Source organism: Pinus tabuliformis, chromosome 5_2 (assembly GCF_031772625.1).
Source record: "Pinus tabuliformis cultivar Carrire ecotype Pingquan chromosome 5_2, CPIR1, whole genome shotgun sequence".
Classification (NCBI taxonomy): domain Eukaryota; kingdom Viridiplantae; phylum Streptophyta; class Pinopsida; order Pinales; family Pinaceae; genus Pinus; species Pinus tabuliformis.
In genome coordinates, this window is record NC_142306.1 from 974,072,619 (window position 1) to 974,091,162 (window position 18,544).

Genomic DNA, 18,544 nt, shown 5'->3' on the forward strand with positions numbered 1-18,544 from the left:
GACTTGGTTCTTTAACTTTGCCTCGGTGAGTGTGCTAATGGATGGGATCACATGCGTGCACGCAATGACATCCATGCTTCTTAAAATTTGTGTATGTGAAGGCTACAAACTAATGATGAGCTGCGGGAGTTCCTCATAGTTCTAGATCTGACTCCGGATTCATGCCTTCAACTCTATCGCCTTTGGCTTCATCATCTATGGCAAGTACAATGGGGCCCCTTCATACCTCATTGTCCATGTTTGCATGCAATCGAAAACAGTGTGTAGATTTGAAAAGATGTGTGCTCTCCTGGTACAATGTTTCTACCAACCATTGAGATGGACAACTTACTTATGCACAATGACGAATCTGGAGTACAACATCTACATGACTGCCTCGAGAGAGGATACTTCATATAGTAACGCTCTCCTCAACTCTGTTATGGTAGATGTTGTAACCTATTCTCCTTGGTTGAAGGGAAAGTACCCCTAGGGTCCTTTGGGCTAAGACTCTACCAGACTGAAAATTGCTTATTCAAAGAAACACACACACAGCCATCATTTTCACTTTTAAGCAAATTCTAATGTTAAGGGTACGTACCTAAGGTCCTACGTTCGAGAAGGCCTTTAGGGTCCAAACCCTTCTTGGAGTTCCCTTCTTCTTCCTTTGACTTGCAAGACAAACAAATCAAAGAACACAACAGTACATGTACAAATACTTATGTATAAACCATCTTTATGCTATAAAGTTAGTTATAAAAATCTTTAAGTAACTACTTGCATAAGAATTCAAAACAAGAATGTCATAAGCATAAAGAAAGATTGTTTCGGGAACAAAGACGTGTTTCTTTACATATAAAGGCAAATAAAGTACATATAACGGAAAGATATCACCTGAACACCTTCAACAGGCTCCAAGCAAAGCTTCCTCCCGGATTCGTTCCAGCCTCAAGCCTCCAACAAGAGCTCCTTCCAAGTCTTACTCAATGATGATATCAAGGATGAATGATCACCAATACACATGGAAACAAGGGTTTCCTATGCAAAATGGGGGAAGTGCAGAAAGCACCAAGGACTTCAGACCTGGTCTAAGGGGAAAATCTCAGCATAATAATCTTGCTCTCATTTCTCTCTCCCTTTGGCCTTCCCTTTGATGTCTTTTTATACCATCTCCAAAGTAGTTTTTTAGTTAGGAGTTGGTTGGGAACAGTTGGGCCACGGGCACTAACAGGTGATCCAGCAGGTAAAACCCGCGATCACCGCCCGAAAATAAGGAATTATATATTTTTTTTAAGTGTTTTAATACATACACGCGGGTTGGGTATACACAGACCCGCGTGTACACGCGTTTAACTCAGGGCAATGTCGCGTATAGGGAATAAAACACTGTTTTTAAAATTTTTGGACCAGGTCTGGAAGGAGGGTTTGCCCTAGGCCATGAGTGTAGCATCACAAATCATAAGAGTGAGATTTGGAGCTATAACAGATGCCCCCTAATGTATGAGGTCAGAAGCGGAACATGATGGCCGAAATACATTATGTAAGTACAAGGAAAGGAACTCTGTCGAAAAACCGAGGAGGACTGCACCAGAATTCAGCCTGCCAAGCCACCGAAAGGAGATCAGAAAGAAACACTGTCTGAGGCGGGCATACCCATGCTCAGGAAAAGTAAAGCATGTCCGCATATCAAGTACAAGCGGATCCACTAAGTATACAAGTATAAAATGACTGGAAGATACATAATGGATCATCTGATCATAATGAGTAAGTACATGTCTGAATATCACATATAAAACTGTCAATGATGCTGAAAGATGCAACGGATCACTGATATCAAAGACTGATCCCAAAAGGTACCCACTGAACGTGATGGAATAGGATGGTACTACACTGCAAACTCAGGTGCCAGCATATAGAATGTCGCCATGACTGACTGCAACATATAAGGTGGAGTGGTATCAACTAGCAGCAACAGGAGCAACTGTCAACAGAACCAATGAATGCTGATACAACCTGAGGTCTTCACCGACCGCCGTGGTACATTTCTACACCATGGGAATAAATGATCTGAAGTCGACCATGTGAGATATCGTTTGATTACCGGTCATTGATGTATACCGTTAACAAACACGAGACTACTCACCGATAATGATAATGAGCGTCAAGGTACCCAGTACAATCTAAAAAGTGTGAATAGATGAGCTGAAGTCGAACACCTGTAAGAATCTATCGATCAAGAGACAATGATGGTTTCCCACTGTCGATAGCGAAGGATCTGCCACTAATGACTGCAAACCCCAAGGTACTGCCAAATGGACTCTAGATCTTTGCCCCAGAGCAATGAGTCGGAGTCGATAGGGAAAGATCCGCTAGAAGGAAGGCATTAAGGAATCCTTCATCAATCTAGCGCGAGTGTAACCCGTAGGCCAATAATGTGGAAGGAATCAGACGAAAAAGATGTAGTAACCCAACCGAAGTACGTTTCCGGCGTACACAAGATGTGGATAGCGCACGACAGAAACCCTCTGAACCAACCAATAATGAAAGCTGACACAGAGGCAAGGTATCCACCAATAGGGTCAAATGGAAACCAAGGTACTGCACGAATCCCAATGTGTGATAATGTATGCTGACGTCGAACACAAGGGAAACCACTCAGTCAAAGACCCATGATACTGATCGATGCTGAGCACAAGGTGACCTATCAATAATGAAAATAGGGCCAGGGTGCGGCTCTAGGCCTGTCCTCAGAGCAAGGTGTCGTCGTCGATAAGGACAAGACCCGCCAGCAAGAAGTCAATGGGGACCTTCTCAAACCGGCACGAGTAAAGGACCAATATAACTGATGTGATGATAGACATGACACTGACAACCAGGGATGGCTGAATGAAAAATGAGTCAAGAGACACCGCAGAAAGGCCGACTCAGGCTAACTTCCCTTGAACAAAAGCACGACTCAATGTGACTATGTGGCAGCATATGATGAATCTGTATAAGTTCGTCATGCAGGAGGCACGAACGAACCCTCCATATGATTGGAAGAGATAACCAATCGGGGGAGGACTGACTCGATAACAAGGTTATGGCATACCTAAGTCAAACTAAATCCCACCCATGCAGAGGAGACTTTGCTTTGAGTGCTTTGTTCAAGGGCGACATGACTGACTCTAGCTGCCAACAATAAATGGAAATAATGTCCCTGTTCCCACTCTTTTTTGGAATATTTAATTTTTTTGTCTTTTTCTGATAAGCCGGAAAAAGAATAAAAGAATGCTATGGTACAGTGGAAAGAATGAGTGACGGTGAAACAGATGATCTAGTTCCTGGGAAAGGAACGTTCCTATGCTCAATGCAGGGAGGTGAAAACTGGTCAGTGACACTCAGAGGTATGTTCCTTCCACGGATCTGGGTATGTCAAGCTGCAGAAGTCAAGGGTATGCAAGGTTGATTTTGCAGATGTCATGGTCAAAAGTTGGCTTAAACACGAGTCCAAGTGAAGCCGGTTATAGGCCAAAAGGTGCAAATGGTCAACATGCAATGCAGAAGTACAACTCGACACACATAGGAGCCTCTAGGGTATAAGGCCAGAACGAAGCGAAGAAGCAAAGAGGAATGAGTCTTCAACGCATAAGTCATGGCGGGACTACAGAGGACTCCCAAGCCTACTCAAAACGAAGCAGCATGGGCAACAAATGTCAGTGAGGTGCTAACTAGGATGCCCATGTAAAAGGATGGCTCTACCATCATGTCACGATTTAAAGAATCGGCGAGTGAAAATGGCTTGCGAACCATAACATGATGGGGTCGACCCTACGGCAGATGTATCGGTCAAATGGAGGCTAGTATGCATAATGCAATGGAAAAATGGTGTTCCTAACCTATATGCCAGTGAGAACACGATACCTGCCATGACGGGTCAGCAGTCATGGAACCGTCTCTAACCGTCGAAAAATGTCCAGAATGTCCTGAAAAACAACCCAATCTCGACATTCCAAGCTCCCAAGTTAAAAGTGACATGAAACCAGACAAAATAAAATTTTGAAAAAATTTTGCATTTTCCAAAACTTATAAAAAGAAATTTTGGACTTACCATTTTCACCGTTTGACTTGGAGAGCAAAAATTGTGGAGCAAAAGGAGCAAACTTCCCTGTGACTTATTCAACCGTTCAAACTTGCCGAAAACTTCCAGGTAAGCACTAAACTTGTCTTGCAATTAATTGTGATAGTTTTTAGGAAGTTTAATTGATGTTTCACCGTTAGATTTTTGCAAAAAATTGCTCTGCGGTGTACACGCGGGTTGGCTGTATCGAACTCGCGTATACGACGGCCCTACACGCGACTGTATACAAGGGAACCCGCGTGTGTGCAACAAACTAATCTTATACACAAAACTAACGGATGAAAATGATTTTTCCTTCCAGGATGACTCTCACATGGCGCGAAAGAGAGCACTCAGCTGTAGATAATGAAGTTATGAACAATGATGAGGCATTAGATGCCCTACGGGGATGCGGGTTGCTAAAATTCTTCAAATTGCCAAACATGAAAGCCAACACGCGTTTTCTCGAGAGACTCATTGATTATTGGGATGCCGATGAAGAAGCATTCATCATTGATCAGATGCCACTCAGGGTAGAAGTGGAAGATATATATTTTATCACGGGCCTTTCCCGAAGGGGAGAGGTAGTGCACTCCCGGGGCAGGACACGGAATAGCCTCAGTGTGGATGACTATGTACAGATTTACTGCCCGGGTCATCGGAAGGTCGAGAGTCAGATTTCTATTCCACATGTAGCGAGTTTGTCACTCAAGATAATCTTGTTCACCATACGTCGAGTGAACGGATCATCCTCACTACATCAGGCGTCACGGGTAAACATGAGCGTAGCAGTGGACTGTCTCACTACAGTGTTTGACTGGTGCACTCCTCTCCTTGCCAACATGAAGGAACAACTCACTTCTATCAGGAGGGGACAGACCAAGAACTTTGGGTTCGGAACCATCTTATGTACATTCTTCTTCGAGAAGGTTCCCGCACTCCGCCCCAGGGTAGCAGTTTCCATCAGTAGTCCACGTGATCCACGCATGGGCCGGTGGGCTGACTTGATGAAACGTCTGGGGGGTGGGGAAGTCCCTCGGAATGCATTCGACGATGATTTCTTTACCTGGTGGGAGCAGCAAATCATCGCCATAGATGATTACCCCTATGCCGGACTGGATTTCCGAGGAGATCCTGATCTAGTGTTACCACCGGATGCAGCATGGGGCGAGATTGGTAAGATTTTTTGATTTTTATGATTTTATGATTTTTTGGATTTTTCAAATATAATGATAAATTTTGAAAAATATTTTTTGATGAGATTCAAATGACTAATATGATGATCATGTTCCAGACATTGGGCCCGTGCGACCAGATGGATTCCCGCGGCATGGACGGCGTGGCCGAGGAGCCGAAGAGGCGGCTGCAGATGCGGAAAGGACCCTCAACAACGTCCAGCGACACTTGGCAAGACTGAGCTGCCAAGTACCGATGGCCGAGATAGAGGATCTTCCTCCAGATATGCAGCGTCATGTGGTTGGGATGCCACGTGACTGGGTTCACGTCTTTCGGCGCGTGGCCAATGCTATAGTTACATATTTAGATGCTCATCCAGAGCCGAGGCGTTAGATATGCCTGACATGATTATGGGCATTTGAGTCCCAATTTTGTATATTTTTGGACACACATATGTACACTCGAGACGCTTTGCGATATATATATATCTATATATATATATATATATATATATATATATATATATATATATAGATATATATATATATATATATATATATACATTTTGACTTTTTGATGCATGATTTTATGATGATGAATGATTGATATGCCAGTCTAATGCTTGATTAGCGATAGAATCAGCTAACCAATTTTGAGATCTTGGAATGTGCAAATAATTAATGTAAATAAATGATCTTTGCAACAACCTCACCCTTAAATATTGGCGATATAATAATGGATCTCTAACCCGATAAATGTTATTTAACTGAGACACTATCAATTGAGAATCAAGATATACTACCAATGAGTCGATCCCATAAGAGATTGCCTCGGATAATAAATTGATAACAGCTGTATACTCGGCCATATTGTTTGAAGCAGGACCGATACACACGCCTCTCGATATCATCAACTGACCAGTTGGGTAATAAAGTACCCAAGCTGCGGAAGCAAGATTCCGAGTGTGCCGACTAGCACCATCGGCGAATCCAAAATAGACCAAATCATCCATCAGCACCTGCCACAGTAGACCAAAAAGCACTGATATCAGAAAACGCTCGACGATCTATGTATAAATATATACATAAAGTACAAAGAAGTCATTGCCTAGCCAAAGCTAAGCAAAGTACTTCCTGAGGTAGACCCCGTCAGGGGGCTCCGCCAACTGACTCCTAGGGATGTTTATAGGTACGACGATCGAACCAATCAATATACTCTCTTCGGCAAATAAATGTGTTGGAGCCAAAGGGACCGTACAAACATCACTAGTTGAACTGGAGGACCGAGATTCTACTTGATGCACAGGGGAATGAAAGTGTAACCGACGATGTAAATCTTCCAAAGGTCGATCTACAGCTGTCATTGCTTCGAATACCGCTTCATCCGATGGAAAAACAATATCCGAGCAATCCGATGCAGAGGTGGAATCAAGGGTCTAAAAATGAGCCCCATCACCATCTATTTCTTTCCCAGAGGAAATAGTAGAATGGTTATCTACAGAGTTGTCGATAGATTCACATCTAGGTTCTGCTGCAGACATAAGAGATTCTATTTCACCCACCTTGTCGTCACCTGATGTGGTCACAGATGAAGCTAAGGTTCCAGGATTCGAAGAATAAGGAGTTTGAACAAACTCTCTCCGTAAAGGATCCCTGGAGGATGAAATTGTATCTATACCAGCTGTAGGAGGGGGAAGATTAAACGTACCCATCAACGAAGAGTACATCCCGACTCCTAGACTCTCAGTAGGCGGACGGGGGTTACCCACTAAAGGAATAGTAGAGTCAGAGTTTGCTTGAGAATCAACTGGGCAATAGTCCAATTGGTCAACCTTAACGATTTTCCCCTCATAAGGAAAGCAAATGACACGAAATAAAGTCGAAACAATGGCTTCCATCTCGTATACCCAGTTCCTTCCTAATAGGAGATTATAATCTAGGTTGGCGTCTATGACTTCTACTTCAATATTAACGACCTTTCCTCCAACACATATAGGAAAAGCCGGGATAATCCCGTATGGCCTATGAGAGTGACCATCAAATGCTGTCAATAGGGTAGGTGAAGGAACAACCGACAGTGATCCAATGGCCTTCCAGCATGACATAGACATGACACACGTGGAAGCTCCCTCATCTACAACCGTCCGAAAAATATTTGTTTTCTGGTAGGTAGACTTTATCTGGAAAGCCATGTGATGAGGAAGTCTCTTTTTGACATTACTCATATCAAAAGTGAGAGCTAAGGAATTACTTGGATCTACTGCCCCCATTGCCGATAGCAAGGCACTTCGTTGAGTAGGACATGTCTGGAGAACCTCTAACGCGGACATAGCACATGGACTCTGAGCCAGATCCTCTACAATGGAGTAATTCTGGGCTGCCCTAATATTAGGGTTGATAGTCGCGCGTTTTGCGGAACCTTTCGGTACCCGAGGTATAGTCTCAACAGAAGGTCGCTCAATATGAAGTGGGTTGTTAGTTTCGGGAATTGATTTACCCTTATAATTTTCACCTTCACCATAATCGCGTGACCGTGTGGCCACATTAGCGTGAGCACCCATCATGAAAACATTCGATGACTTGTCCCCTTCCTGGTTGCCCCCTGCAGAGGTACCAGGGTTTGAATTCGCGCCAGCAAGAAGTTGTTGCCCTTGGGGAAACGGGTTGGTTAACACAGCTTGAGAACTAGAATTTCCTTGCTGCCCTAACAAGCGCTGAGCGTCTTGAATCTTGGGGCAGAGATGAGTTAGATGGTCTCCATTGCACAACTTGCAAGGAAACTTGACTTTCTTTCTTGACTCATTTCCACCACCACCAGTGTTGTTTCCGGATTTATTTGCATCAGGCTTCCCATCTGAGTTCTTCTTCTTACCACGTCCCTTCTTTTTCCCATTGGAATTTTGATTTCCTTTGGGGTTATCGGATTGGACGGCGTTAATGGAAGAATTTTGGGAAGCGGGAGGATTAGACAATGTGACTTGGTTGTTAGAAGCAGTTTGCAAAGACAACTGCTGCAATTGATTCAACAAGTTCACTGTAGATGTGTCTACAGACCCAACGATACCGTCCGCGTGCGGACCTGGCTTTGGCTTAGCTAAATCAACCTTAGATCCAGGAGCATCTGGCAAGTACTTTTGGAGGATCCCAGACTGAGAGTAAATCAGTTCTAACTGCTAGGCCCTGAAAATGGCTTGCTCCTCAGAATAGACCCCAGACATGGAGACATCCTTGGAGATCTCAGGTTGCAAAGACTTCAAAAACCAGTCTAGACGGTACTCCGGAGGGATTTCGGTTTTGATAAGCCTCTTTCTCCGTCTCCATTCCTGAATGTGATCAGAAATGTGGGTTGCCTTATCCTGGCAAAAGGTGGCCAGAAGTTTAGTTCTGGCATCATAGCGGACAGGCAACTGGAAGTGATTTAAGAAGATATTGGCTAAGTCAGCGAACGATGTAAAGCTGCCCCCTGGCAACTCTATGTACCATTTAGCCGCATTACCAGTCAAGGTGCGCTGAAAGAGTCTCAACCTAATCGAATCCTCGATGAGGGAGTTGGATGAGCACCACAAATGGAATGTGGTTACATGATCGCCCGGATCTTCACCACTCTTCCCTTCGAATTTTGGAATGTCCGAAGGGAGTTTGGTTGGGACCGGAGGCCAGGCCGGATTATACCTGATTGGGTCGTTTGTTAACTTTGTGAGATCTGGCAAGTTTAACGTTGCCAGAAATGGAAGCCTCGGAGGACCTAGGGGATTCCACCCAGACTGGGCAGAACTCCCAAAGTTCTGAAAAGATTGTCCTGGGATTTGGGAGGCACCAGGCTGCCCGAAGTGACCAGTAGAACCGGCTGAACCAAAAGGCAAGCCTTGTGGTCCAGCAAAATTCGGAGTTTGACCAACTCCTGCCGTATAACCTCCATAGCCCGCAAAGTTTCCTCCTAAAGAATGGTAAGGAGTTGATAACCCCTGATATGGGTTCCAAGCCGAAGCAAGGGGAGGAATGCTTTGAAACATGCTAACCGTGGAATACGGCCTACTTCCTTGTTGGCCGACAAATGGATTCGCAGTTCCTGCGCTACTAACCCTAGGGTTATTCCAACCTTGGAAAGGATTGCTGCTTTTTCCTATTGAAGAAAAAGGCATGGATCCTACCGTTGGGTTGGAATGTGGTATATGACCACTTCCGAAAGGAAAACCCTGGAATGAAGCCGATCCGCCCATCATGGACGTAGCGGCACTAAGCGGAACCGATGGAATACCCTGTGATTGGGTGCCAAAAAGGAAGGAACCAGTACTAAAAGCATTGGTTTGGGCATTTCCACTCGTAGACGGAATGGAGGTAGACCCAATTAAAGACGTGCTAGCAAAAGATCCGAACAAGGAAGCGGAGGGGATGGAAATGGTTCCTCCCCCTTGCACCGATGTTGGGGTTTGCATAGTCACAGCACTTGTAGAAGCCATGCTTCCAGTAGTGATCATAAATGGTAAGCGCGTAGCGTAACCTGGACTCGATGGTCTATGTGACGGAGTCCCAACGTATTGCAATACGTCTGGATAACTAGATGGTAGAGGAGAATTTGGAACCACTAATGATTCTGAAAGTTCTTCTACCTCTACGTTATTCTCCGCTTGAAAGCGAACTCGAGAAAGGACTGGAGTGTCCCTCTCTTGCTCAGAAGTGCCAGGCCTTGCTTGGCCGCTAATATCCCCGAGAGGAGGATCAATCCCCGATGTGTGAACCAGCGTGGGACGGACCCTACCGGTAGTATCCCCTCTGCGCCTTCTAGGAGAAGGCTCTAAACTAGGTGGTGAGAGACCACGAAGTCTTCGAGACCGTCTTGGAGACCGCTCAGCCACTTTGAATTTCTTGTTATGATCTAACTAAAGACTCAAAAAATTAAAAGCTAAGCCGACTAGGAGCACAGAGCACACACTATAAAGTTCCTAAAGATACAGCGAGTCAAACAACTTCCAAGTATTTCCGCTCCGGGTGATTAGGACCGGACACCAAAATACGAGAAAGTGAATCAAAGGGCCTTCCGAAGATAGTCTGGGATGATGAGGGCCCAGTCCTATCAGCGAAGGTATCAGAGGAAGTTACGCTGACCTCCTAACAACAGCCTGCGCCGGTGCAAGCCCCCAAGCTTCGCAAGGGTGCCCTCCAGTAGTACTGTCGAGAGTGATACAACGTCGACCTCAGGTGCCACGGGATTCCCCTCCGCAGCCACCTATGCAGATCCCTAGGAGAGGCAACTATGGGTACCAACTCGTCGCAGAAGTCAGGCGGAACAGTCGTGAGGTAAGTTCGGACAAGTAGGAGAGGGGGTATCTCTCTTCCCTGTCTTCACAGACCCTCGTGCTTAACTCCCAGATCCGGAGCTTTCCTGGTCTTCCTAACGCTATTGGATTTACTCTCGTTAATCAGACTCTTATGTTTGACGTTTTATGTGGCCTTGGAGAGTTAACTCTCCACTCGCCTAATCCAAGGCCCTAAAATCCTAAACTTGTTGGTGTAATAACTAAAACAAAAATTTCTAGTGGATTTTAATTAAGCGCTTGATTTTATTAGGCTGTTCTTTAAGTCACAAGGTAATGGAGATGAAACTTGTGGTGTTTTTATAGACGCAAAAGAAATTAATAAAACTTAGCTACATGCACATGCACTTTTTGTTTTCGATGAAGAGCAATTTCTATGAGGTTCAGAGGTACTTCTAATGTAAAAAATTTTCTTTTTCTTTTCAGGCTCCACACTCACAAAAACTAACAAAACTAAATGTGCCTAAAAAGAGATGCAAATCTATCCTAATGCAAGAACTATATGTGGATGCAAGATTTAAAGACTACTTCTAAAAACAAAGAAGGAAAGTTGCTGCTTTACCAAATTTTGTCTTGCCACTAAAATGCTTAGATAGAAGATGATGTGTTACCAATCATTTCGTCTAAACAATAAAAACAAGTTCTAAGATAAAAACAAAGCACTTTCACTTCGCAAAAAGGAAATCAAATGAAAAGCAAGTTTAAGAAAGCGAAACTCAAAACTTTCAAAAGATTTTCTTTCAATCAAACCAAAAAGTATTTTTCAAAGGAAAGCTCTCAAAAATACTGACACCAATGATTGATAAATAGGCAACCAAACACTTTTGTGAATTGACACCTTTCAAATGATGAAAACTCAACAAAAATAAATGTGTTTGAAATCGCTTTTGACAATCAGAAGCAGTAATGAAAGTCCAAAAGATCAAAAGACAAGTTTCAAGAAAATGATAACAAACAACTTTCCCGAAACGAAGGAGCAAATGGTCACAAGAATGATTTCGTTAAGCAAACAAAAGTGTCATGAAAACAAAATGGACACAAAGATTGAACCCAATCTTCCTACTCTACCGAAACAGAGCAATCAAGATTTCTAAACAGAAATCTTGTGTGTCAAAAATCAATGACGCTTGCAATCAACGAAAACAAGACTAATACTCCTTATGACTAGAGAGAATTCAGAACAAGATGCCCCCTGTTAAACAGAGAACTGTTACTGAAAAGTGACTGCTTGACACTGACCCAAACCACCAGACAAACATTCAGCAAAAATAAAATTTATAAATCTTGAAATTTATGTAATATACGCGCCTGCAATTAAGTGCAGAATGTGTGTACATGCGACTGTAACTAAGGAAACCTGCGTATACGCGGGTTCACTTAGTGCAACTTGCGTATGTACACTTCTGTAATCCAGGAAAAGAGCGTATCTGAAGTCTTTCAAGAAAAATAAAAAAACACAGACTGAAAAACTGGAAAAGCTTGGGGTTCAAGAAAAGATCAGACAGTCAGAGCCAACAAACAGAGGGGCTGAGCCTTGATTGGCTTGAAGACTACCCAAACTAGGAACAACAAGAGTGTTATCCCCAGTGGAGTCGCCAATTCTGGTTGAAGGGAAAGTACCCCTAGGGTCCTTTGGGCTAAGACTCTACTAGACTGAAAATTGCTTATTCAAAGAAACACACACACAACCATCATTTTCACTTTTAAGCAAATTCTAATGTTAAGGGTACGTACCTAAGGTCCTACGTTCGAGAAGGCCTTTAGGGTCCAAACCCTTCTTGGAGTTCCCTTCTTCTTCCTTTGACTTGCAAGACAAACAAATCAAAGAACACAATAGTACATGTACAAATACTTATGTATAAACCATCTTTATGCTATAAAGTTAGTTATAAAAATCTTTAAGTAACTACTTGCATAAGAATTCAAAACAAGAATCTCATAAGCATAAATAAAGATTGTTTCGGGAACAAAGACGTGTTTCTTTATATATAAAGGCAAATAAAGTACATATAACGGAAAGATATCACCTGAACACCTTCAGCAGGCTCCAAGCAAAGCTTCCTCCCGGATTCGTTCCAGCCTCAAGCCTCCAACAAGAGCTCCTTCCAAGTCTTACTCAATGATGATATCAAGGATGAATGATCACCAATACACATGGAAACAAGGGTTTCCTATGCAAAATGGGGGAAGTGCAGAAAGCACCAAGGACTTCAGACCTGGTCTAAGGGGAAAATCTCAGCATAATAATCTTGCTCTCATTTCTCTCTCCCTTTGGCCTTCCCTTTGATGTATTTTTATACCATCTCCAAAGTAGTTTTTTAGTTAGGAGTTGGTTGGGAACAATTGGGCCATGGGAACTAACAAGTGATCCAGCAGGTAAAACCCGTGATCACCGCCCGAAAATAAGGAATTATATTTTTTTTTAAGTGTTTTAATACATACACGCGGGTTGGGTATACACAGACCTGCGTGTACACGTGTTTAACTCAGGGCAATGTCGCGTATAGGGAATAAAACACTGTTTTTTAAATTTTTGGACCAGGTCTGGAAGGAGGGGTTGCCCTAGGCCATGAGTGCAGCATCACAAATCATAAGAGTGAGATTTGGAGCTATAACACTCCTCCCTGCTTGGCCGCTTGTAACTCCTTAGCCATACACTCATTCCCAACTATCAAGAATCGAACACTCGAGTTGGTGGCTTCGGCATATGATTTGGTAGCATCCGCTAGTGTTGTTGGATTCTTGCACACATTGGATATGATCACTCATTCTTTAAACTGTGCAAGAGATATGTGGACATTCAGAGTAGGCACTATGCATGAATGCACGACTCTGTGTTGTGACTCGTTGAAGGATATGTTGTGCATCTCTGCCTCCAGATTGTCTTCAAGGATTTCTGTGTCTCCTTGATCGCTTAGGACTTGCTCTGCTTCCAGATCTGGTGAAACTGGTGGGGTGACCTCTTGGTTCTGAGGCATGAGGTTAATATCCTGATTTGACTCTAGCTGGACCATATCCATGTCCATATGCTCTAGCATCTATTCAATCTTTTGAGCTAAGTCTCTCTCCTACGACCGATCATCCCGTCTTCTTTGTGCCAGCTGCTCGGATGAATCTATAACCTGTATGGGTGCACTTTAATCAATTTGTGCATGTTGCGCCTCCTATTGTACCTATCTCTACTATGCTTCCTTCTCTCTTTTGTGCAACTTCTGTTCTTCCCAGAGTTGTCACTTCAACTCTTGCAACTCCTTTTCTATTTCCTCCATCCGTTGTTTCTCTCTTAGCCTTTGCGTGATCCTCTTGTTGCGTTGTCACCTCTTACCCTCAATCTCCAATGGTGATTTCAACACAAGTGGATCTACTTTGAACTTGCAGCTTTTCTCTGCCTTTGCATCGTCAATAACCTTCCTCTTGCCTTTGTCATGCAGAGGTCCGCTACCCTTTGTTGTTGCTGATGATGTTGCTCTCTGAGATGTTGCTTCCCTCTACTTTGCTAACCACTCTACAGTTATGCTGACTGGTTCATTGAGCCTGGAGGAGTGATAAACAATATCTCCATGGGTATTCCTCAAGCTAATGACATGCCCTGTGGATCCAAGGATGTTGCACTCTTGTACAGTGGTCCTTCACTAAGCAATGTGGGTCATACGGATTGAAACTTCTGGTGCCAAAGGTGAATATTTATAATTACTCCATCTCAACCTCAACATGCTTGAGATTCTTTATCTCATACAACTCGATCCAGAAAGGAAGAACGGGCCAAGGTACCTTCTTATTCCTATGCAGTTTTGCTGACAACCCTATCGAGATGTGATATGACACCTCTTTCATGTTGAGCTTGTCCATGGAAAATTTTGGTGAAACCTATGGAGCCTTCTCCATGCTATACATCTGTATGAAGGTGCCAAGGGGTGAGGCATACCAATCTACTATGTCGATCAATGCCTCCATCGCTACGTGTGACATGCAAGACCTTCTAAAATATCATCTTGTACATTAGGGTGAAAAAGTGGTCTAATAACTGTATGATAACTCCACGAATGTTGCATTTAGAGAACAACCTGTAATAAGTGTGCACAGAGGCTTCTAAAGGTGTCCATGCCCAACCCAAACCTCGGAACTACTGATGGGCACATAATACACCCAATATGTAAGCAGACATGTATATCTTCGCTTTATGACCCCTGGGTGGATGTTGGGCTTCTATCACTTGTTCCTTAAACTGGAGAACCAACATGTCAGACCAGTTACAAGGTCTGCCTTCTCTCGCCAGTTGATCCAACACGATCACCCAACTCTGCGGGAAGGTCTTTGTGCTCTCTTGGCCATATAAGAGGCATGCAAAGATGACCAAGTACTAATATGCCTTCTGTAATATCTTCATCTTGTAAACATGGCTGGGTGTTGTCCTAAACTTGGCTGGCTCTTTCATCCAGCTCTTCAAGATATCTCTTGAGTTTTCACTATTGTTGGGTCTACTGAGGGATTTCTCCATTGTGATCACCGCTTGTGGCAAGTGGTACATTTCCTAAAAGTCCTTCACCCTAAAAGTAGAAAGTTGTGTTCCATTAGCACTATTCAACACCATTGTCCTAGGATCAGTATGCGAGACAATCCAGTGGATCATGTCCGTGCATGGAAATGCGGGATACCTATATGAAATTCGGTAAAAGCTAGACTTGTGAATATTGACGTAGACCCTGCAGTCTTCCATATTTTCCTCAAATGTGCCTGAGAATGTATCATTCATGTCCTCCCATTTCATCTTGATATATTTTTCTATGAACAACTTGGTGTCTTCGTAGATAGGCAAGCTCATATACACTTTTTCGACTGCATCTCCAGTTGTGCTCTCGACGGTGTCCTTTGACCCTGCTCTCTTGGAGGCCATTGTACCTGTACTACTGAGAGATGAGTGAACACCTACAATACATGGAGACATAGCAACACTCATGGCAAGAAATATGTCAGTTGAAAACAAAGACAACTTTGAGGACTGACATGCAACATACTCAGGTGACTGCCTAGGAAGATTGCACAATTTTCGTTTGGAGGCTAGGAGACTGACTGCCAAAACTATGCAAGGAACAGTCCAGGCTATCAAGAAGCTGACTAACTATTGAAATTTCATATTGCATATTCTAGCCTGGCTTGCTGAGGATTGAAACTGTGCAATTTCAAGTTTTAGTCACAAGGAATGCAAACCCAACAAACTACATTACGCAATTTCCGGGGCTAGCAAGGCACTACCTCCCAGAATTGCGCAAATTAAGACTATAGGCCAGTGTTGAGCTAGCTTTGCACAGTTTCTGGAGGGAAGGCAGAGAATTCAGTTATAGAAATGCACATTGCTAGGTGGGCAAGGCAAGGTCTGGGCCAAGGCATCCTAGACCTGCCGACGGGCGACTGAAAACATGACAAGTTTTGAATGCATGGTGAAGCTAAGTGTAAACGAGAGTGAATGATCATGCATGTAAATAGTGAGTGAAGGGTTCAGAAAATGGGAAAACAAGCATGTGTGTGAAGCGAGTCCTCGCAATGGTGACCGTCAATGCAGAAATAGGATCATCCATGCGACAACAGTGAGATGCAATGAAAAACTTGAAACAATGGTTCTACAAGATAACATACATTAAAATGACAGCAGGCATTAGACAAAACCAAGAAAATAACATTCACACAAAGTGAAATACAAAAAGTGATAGAAAAGCAACAAAAGACATGAAAATCAGACTTAGCCAGAAAAATCTAAGTTGAATGTGCCGAATGAACCTAGATGTGATGTGGGATGTCCAAGCTCCAAGATCGATGTGAGGAATGAGCTCTAAAGCATCGAATAAATAATTTTGATAAGATCGAGGCTTATGACGCACATGCCACAAATCTTGGAAAATTGACACTTGGTGGGAGGTTTCTAAAATGTCTTTTGCATGTAACCTCCAGTTGCTAAAATGGATCCCTAAAATCTAGGGATGCTTGTTTCCTTTTTTGGAAAAAGTAGCCCATGCATGCAAATCGAGATTGCTCTGTCCTGGAGGGGACCAGTCAACTTGGGAGAACATGCAACAATCTGCAAGCCTGGGAAAGAAAATTTCACAGTTTCTGGGTTGAGTAAGACTGGTTGTCCCTCTTGCATTGCGCAATTTCTAGATAGAAGCCTTGGTTGTCAGTCAAAATTACGCATTTTCTGAGATGAAGCCTAGTGTTGGGCTAGATCGTGCATTTTTCAGAGGGAAGGTTGTCTGATTGGATTACGCATTTCTACACCCCAACTGGATTTCACAATTTCTAGAGGGAACGTTAATTCCCCTCTAGAATTGCACAATTTTCTAAGTGAGCAGCTGAGGAAGAAAATGGTTAAGTGTGAAATGTCAGCCTGCGGGTGGGACGCAAACAAGTTGACCAACATAGGCTGGTAAGCCACTGAAACTCAGTTGAAGCCTATGTATTTTGACAGTGCAAGACATGCTGCTAAGGATGGTTGGTAGGGAGGCTCCAAAACAAAGCTAAGGAAAAATTTTGGATGGTGGTTGTAGCCGCTACAACAACAAGAGAAGATCTGTCGAAGGAGGGCATTAATGTATCCCCCATAAATTGACACAGAACATATCAAGATTATGTGATGTATGGATGAAATCATGAAGTGATGAAGTACAACTGACACAGGGATGACCAACTCAAAAAGGTGAACAAGTTACTGCATATGGATGACACAGGCTGAGACTTCCCTTGAACACATAGAGGCTCGACACAAAAGTGACTTGGAAGCATAACTAATGAGCATTAGATGATATCATGCAATGTGGTGGGCTCCAGTATTGTAGCAATAATGCTACAACTCCTAGAACTCCCTTCTTTAATTTTATCAACCCGGTAGTTCGTAACAAACTTGGAAGCGACGGTGCTGTATGCACAAGTACTAGCTCTTGCCGCAGCTGTCACTTGGTCAGCTGGCACAAGTCCACTAGGATCTTAAGCCAAATTCTATGAGCTCTTAGAAGAAGCCTTTTAATTGATGGATGAAAGCTAACTCGAAGGAAGCTAATCTAATTGCAAAAAGAAACTGAAAGCCAAAAAGAAAAGCAAACCCTAGCAAACCCTAATTCTACCAACTAGTCCTACTGACGCAAAGGAGAGCATGTGAACTACTGAAAGAGCTGCCATTACTTCTATGAAGGTAAAATGAAAATGTCTAAGCTATCACTATCTGAAGAAAACATCTTTTTGTATTTTTGATTAAGTTGTTGGAATTATCATGCATGTGCTTCTAACTATCTTCGACTGTGCAGAGGTGGATCAAGGAGGAGAAATGCTTGGGAAAGGTTGGGAAGGTTCAAAGAGGGTCTAAGGGGTCCCTAACACCCTTCCAGAGAGTCTCACAAAGTTTGGCTGCCAAGAAACCGTGTTTATGAGCTTCTACAGGAAGTCTGCAGGGGTTCTCCAGGATGTTCAGGATTTCTACAGGATGTTCTGTAATTCTTCTACAGGATGTTTCGAAATGGGATTTGGAGCATGGATGGAGGGAAAAATATGGAGGAATGAGTATGGAGGTGAAATAGGGGTGTGAAGAGGTCTAGGACTCGGTGGATGAGGCTAAGGAGCGATTGGATTTGTTCAAGGATGGAGGACGCGATGATGCACAAGAATGTAGGAATTAGGGCAAGGTGGGGAAAGTATGGCAAATGAAGGGTACGAATCATAGACTAAGGGGTGGAGCAGATTATCTGATGGATTATGGGTAGATAGAGGAGGATAACAGGTGCTCTGCAAGTTATGTTTCCAACTGAACCAACAAAGACATGCAAGAAAACAGAGATCTAGTTATGCTACCCTAATATGATCTAGCTAACAGTAACAAGAATGGACAACAGCTTTATTTGTGAGGAAACCATGTATATTAACTGTGCAATGAAGCATTCAAAGATCTGAACATGTAACCAACTTCTGCAAATGAAAACCAAACACTAATGATT